This window comes from Papaver somniferum, chromosome 4, assembly GCF_003573695.1.
Source record: "Papaver somniferum cultivar HN1 chromosome 4, ASM357369v1, whole genome shotgun sequence".
Classification (NCBI taxonomy): Eukaryota; Viridiplantae; Streptophyta; class Magnoliopsida; order Ranunculales; family Papaveraceae; genus Papaver; species Papaver somniferum.
The window spans coordinates 3,007,598-3,013,399 of record NC_039361.1 but is presented as its reverse complement, the minus strand read 5'-3'; the positions used below and the strand labels follow the sequence as shown (position 1 = coordinate 3,013,399).

Sequence of the window (5,802 nt, the reverse complement as noted above, 5' to 3'; positions counted from 1 at the left end):
TCCTAATAGGTTTCCTCTTTTCATCTTTCTTTTTCTCTTGCTTGTTCGCCATTTTCTTCTTCGCCTAATTTCTTAAGAACATTAAATTAGGTCAAAATAAAATGAAAATTAAACCTAATTTCCTTTCGAGGAAGGTTAGGTTTCTTTGTTATGAATTCGATGAACTGTTTGGAAGACTGGAAAATGGTCTGGAAGAAGAAGAAAATGGTTTCAGATCTGGTTTCTGAGGGAAGAGGAGAGAAGGTTTGATAGTTTCCGAGTGTTGGTTTACTCGAATAGGAAAGAAAATAGATGGTATAGGGAAATAGCGGAAGGGTGTTTTAGACAGTTAAGATAAAATAGGGTTTATTTGTTGATTTTGTTTTGTTGGGTCTATTGTAGATGGATAGAGACCCTATGGTGTTATAACGCGCGCATTATATTCATATTTTGGAGAAAACTAAGCCAGAAGACAAACGCGACGTTAAGTGAGGATTGATGATTTTGGCCAACACATAGGGTCGAGCGAATGATCAAAGTCAAGCTCAAGCAAATGATTAAAGTTGTAACGCACAGTCTTTCAAGTGCAGGGGTCCCACCAAACTAAAAGAATGAAGATTACGAATATAAAGATAATTCAAATACTGGAATAGGAAAATGGAAAATAAGAGGTAGATATTCGGGCGAACCATGTCCGATATTATCGTTGTTCGGTTTAAAAGATTTTTTCGTTGTCTTTCAGATTGTGTCAACATGGGAATCTCTAATAACCTCGTTGTTTATCTTAACTTCTTTTTATTATCTTTGGACAATTACAAGAGATCTGGCTTTCTGATTGTGTTAGGGTAGGAAAACCTGCAACAAACTATCCTTAAGTTTGGGTCACTACAATAGGCAGTAAAGAATATGAAGTGAGGTAAAACACCAAGCAACGAAAATAAATAATTCCTCTGCAGAAACATGATAACCTCTAAAACAGACTCATGATTCAAGTTTCTACCTTAAACCATACATACATAGCTACATCACAGTAACCGGCCCCTACTGGTATAATTTGCAAACAATACTTGTTTGTGCTTTCCCCACCTCTGCCTCCCTTTTCTTCGTCCAATTTCTTAACACCTCTACTAATTCAACTATATGGTCGGGTTTTCATGAAATTCATTTTAGCATTAGACAAACCTTAGTTGGCCGCTCCTTCAAGAATGATTGACTGTCTAGATGCACTGGGTCAACTGTTGAGTTGGTTCAACTGAGAAGCTTAAGGACCATTGATTTCGAGAGGCAGGAGCTTTTGAAGGATGTGATAAACTCCAGAAATCAATTGGTTAAAGAGATGTTGGGGTAGGGACATACTCTGGTAACTGGGGAAGAAAAATGAATAATACAGCAGCAGTAGTAAAAGATTTTCTAGTCCTTTATTTATTTAACCGCCCGATTACAGGCCCATGAGATAGCAGACTCTGGGGGAAAGTGGCGTAGTCGCTAGCCCAATAAAATGTGCACCATGATTATATTATAATTGAATTTTTTAGGGACCATGATTTTTTTGAGGGGACCATGATTTTATTAGGCCACCTTCCTTATAGTTATAAGGGGTGTCCTAAAGCATTGAAAAGACTAACCTATCCTTAACCTAATTTAATTTAAAACCAACCCAATAACCACCTATATATAACCACCACCTCCTCCCACCACCACCTCCCATCATCGCCGATTACCACCACCACCACCTCCGATTATCACCACCACCAACCACCGATTACCACCACCACCACCGCCCACCACCGCCGATTACCACCACCTCTGATTATCACCATCACCAACCACCGATTACCACCATCACCTCCCACCATCGCCGATTACCACCACCACCACCTCCGATTATCACCACCACCACCAACCACCGATTACCACCACCACCACCGCCCACCACGGCCGATTACCACCACCACCACCTCCGATTATCACCACCACCAACCACCGATTACCACCACCACCTCCGATTACCACCACCACTATATATATATATATAGCTTAATTTAAAACACTAACAAAGATATTCTCACAAACTCATTACTTGTCATTCGTTTTTGGTTGAATAAAGGAGAAGTAATCATTAAAATGAGTTGAAAATGGAAGTTGCAGAGATTTAATGGAGGATTTTTTTCAGAGAAAAGTTCGGTTATCACGAATTATTTTTTTCTTAACCTAACTCAGAGTTCGGTTGATTCGCAAAAAAAATACTTTTAAACGAACTCCTTGTATTAGAACAACACAAGTCCATAAGTTCGGTTCCTTCGCAAAATAAGGATATCACCGAACTTTAGTTTACGAAAATAATGAGAAGTCCACAAGTTCGGTTCGTTCGCAAAAATGTTAAGTTTTCTTTGTAACCGAACTCTACCTTTGAAACTTCGTAACCGAACTCTACCTAATTCGCCAAGAAATAAATTTCGTAGTAACCGAACGTTTGCCTAATTGCATATATGCATATATAAGCCCAGTTCGGTTGATTCGCAAAATATGTTGAAGTTTGCGAACCAACCGAACTTCTAACACTAGGTTACTTTTAACCTGCAGTTCGGTTGGGAACTTGGTTGCGTTGAAGTTTGCGAACTAACCGAACACACAGGATGTACCCAAATAAATTGTTAAGTTCAAAGTTCGGTTACCTACCATTTTATCCTAGGTAACCGAGCATTACACTGTACGACCAAAACCTCCATTAACGAGCGAGTTCGTTAACCTGCGTGTATGGAAAATGTAACCGAACTACACTTTCCGGTGTGTTCGGTTACATGTTCTTGACATATGGTAACCGAACTGGCCCAAATCTACATAAAAATTTTCATTTTTTTTGAAAGTTTGGAGCAATTCAACCAACATTATCTAAGTTTGAAGCATATTTGGGTACCCAAATACCCTTCCTCCGGTTGTGGTTGGTAAAATCCATCGTTTTTCATGTTTTCCTTCTTCATCTTCTCTAACTTTACTCTCTCAATAATTCTACTTCTTTAAAAAAAAAACATTTGATTTTTTAATCTCACTAATTACCTTTAACTTAATCATCTCACTAATCATTACACTAACTATTATTAACACTAACTAATCATCACCCAAAATTATTCAGGAGGATAATTTAGGTATTAATATAAATATCTAGATAAGGGGTGACCTAGATTTGCTTATAATGTCTTTACCCAAAATAAAACCATGGTCCCCAAAAAAACCATGGTCCCCAAAAAAATCGTTTCTTATGGTTTGGCCTGCAATTATTCATAAGATAATTCAAAAATGCATTTTTCGATTTTAATCAACAAAGAATTTGGTGTTGACGAGTTTTGGACTCGAATGGTTGGGATCATCGTATTTGGTTTACTTATAGTTAATTGTTGTTAGAAGGGTCAAGTTTTATCCAGGAAATTTGTCATTTACATTATGACATGAAATTATATATGACATGAAATTATATATGCATGATTTTACAACCTATTATTAACCGTTGGGGAAACAACATATAAAGCAAAATGCTAGTAAAATTATCTTTCATGAGTTCATTCCACTCAAATAAAATATCTCTAGTTTACTTTTGGTCAATTGATACCTCATCTTAGTTAAACAAGTTGATATCTCATCGCCTTAGTATGTTGATTATTGTTGGTGCCTTGGTGGATTTTTTTCATCATGTTTTTTCCTTTATGAGATCTTGGTGAAAACTAACCAACAAGACTAGATGTGAAGTTAAGTGAGGAATGCTTTTGGCCTTTTGAGAAACCGAGACTTGACAAAGAAATTTAACCAAGAACCAATTTGGTTGTTGTCTTAACCAAGTGGGTTTGAATAGGCTGATACACCTGATCATCCGTGAAGCCAAGCAAACTCGATTAAACTCGAGATTCTTAATCTGAAGCTGCTTAAAAAGTATTAAAATATATGAAAATCGATGATACAGTAAGGATTTGAGGATTCAACATTCTTTTTTTTGTTGACTTTCAAGCTTTCATTGTCTTGTTTAACAGTTTTTTGTTGTCTTTGGACAATGACAACAGATTTGCTGGTTGACCGTGTATGCGTCGTAGAGAGGCATATGTTATTGTTAACACGTCATCGTAATTAAAAAGAAAAAAATAAAATAAGTCAAAAGTTGGATTTACGAGAAGGAAAAGTAGAGGTTAGATTATCTAGAAACATACATCTTATGCTTTTGTTCATCTTGGTCGCAAGATTTAGAAACGGAAAATCTTAGACTAATTGTTCATCTTCATAGCAAGATTGTTCATTTTCTTTTTGTTAATTTTTTCGTAGTTTCTAAAGAGAAGTAATCTGCTTTTGTTCATCTTCCTGATCTAAAATCTTAGACTAATTTTCCGGAGCCAAAACAAATGAACAATCTATTAACAAAATGTAGAGACTGAAAAAAAAATGGAGTTCTCAGTTCGACTCAAAATTGACAATCCCACTTTTCTCCATCTCTATTGATACTTTTCTTAGTCAATCAAATACTCCGATTGAGATTTTGTTTTCATGAAAGGGTTAATTAACGTAGTTTCTTCTTACTGATTTTGATTTGATTTTTATACATGATACCTATCAATGAAGATGAATGAGTTGATGTGGTTAGTCATTAATGGCGATGGAAAAATCTGGCAACAAAAGAGAAACCGATCGAAAGATGAAAGAAGGCTTGGTTGTTCATGATGTTAAATTTTGTTTATCTTGCTGTAGAAACTATGAAGAATTTCCGTTCACTGTTCAATCAACTGCTACGTTATTAGATCTGCTCGAATAAAAATAGTGACGAATGAAAAGTCGAAAGAGAAAAAAAAAACCTGCACAGCAATAACTAATATGGCAAAGCTTGAACAACCTCTTGGTTGTACTTACTTTTTTATTTCTTTTTATTTTAAAGTGACATGGCAAAGCTTGAACAACCTCTTTCCGCCGCCTCAGTGGCCACATCGAAAAACGCTGTCACTCGGCTGTTAATCGGCTGGTCATATACCATTTTCGTACTTTCTAATTGTGTTAAGTTGGAAACATTTTGTTTGGATAAACTAAACTTACGACAAACTATCCTTGATTGGATCACTAATATAGATTAACTATCAGTCGAGAAGAGAAGAGGAAACAAACCCTTACTGAGTTAGTTTAATCCCCGAGATATAGTAGGAAACTACATTACCTAGTGGGAACGTTCAACAGTCTCTATCACATGTCCCATCAAGACTTTTCGAACTGACATATTGGAATGGCTGTTCCAGCATGGATGATCCGGAAGGCAAGGTGAAAGCATCTTCTTCTTTGGGGTTTTGCCCATGGATGGCCCAAAATCCGTTCTTTTATGCCATTTTTAATGCGTCTAAAAAACAAGTAAATATCACATGGAGAAGTAAATTACGGTGACAGACGGTCTTTTGCAGCTGCAAAAGATTCCTCGGAGACACAAGTGGATGTCGCTAAAAAGCCAAAAAAGGGCCCAACCGGGTTCGAACCGGTGACCTCTTGATCTGCAGTCAAATGCTCTGCCACTGAGCTATGGACCCATTTGTTATTCTAAGGGTGATTACCGTCCCCCAGTCGGAACCAACTTTCACGATCAACAACTGCACTTGTTATCGAGGAAAATCTAAGGATTACTCAGAAATTCAGAATGTATAAAACGAGCTATGGACCCCTTAATAAAATCAGTTCTTTGGAGAAAGATTTAGGTTTTAGCCAAATGAGCTAATTCCAAGTGGTATATTTTGTGAGTAATTTTACTGGTAATGAAAGATTAACGAAGGGGAAGATTAAAGTGGTAAAAATGATAGAAACGTAGTT

At 36.7% G+C, this 5,802-nt stretch overlaps 1 non-coding gene across 1 annotated transcript; it reads right to left on the bottom strand.

Moving 5' to 3' along the window:
• Window positions 1-5,453: 5,453 nt before the first annotated feature.
• On the bottom strand, window positions 5,454-5,525 carry TRNAC-GCA. The gene has a single exon. It is a non-coding gene; the product is annotated as a tRNA-Cys (tRNA).
• Between the last annotated feature and the right edge of the window lie 277 nt (window positions 5,526-5,802).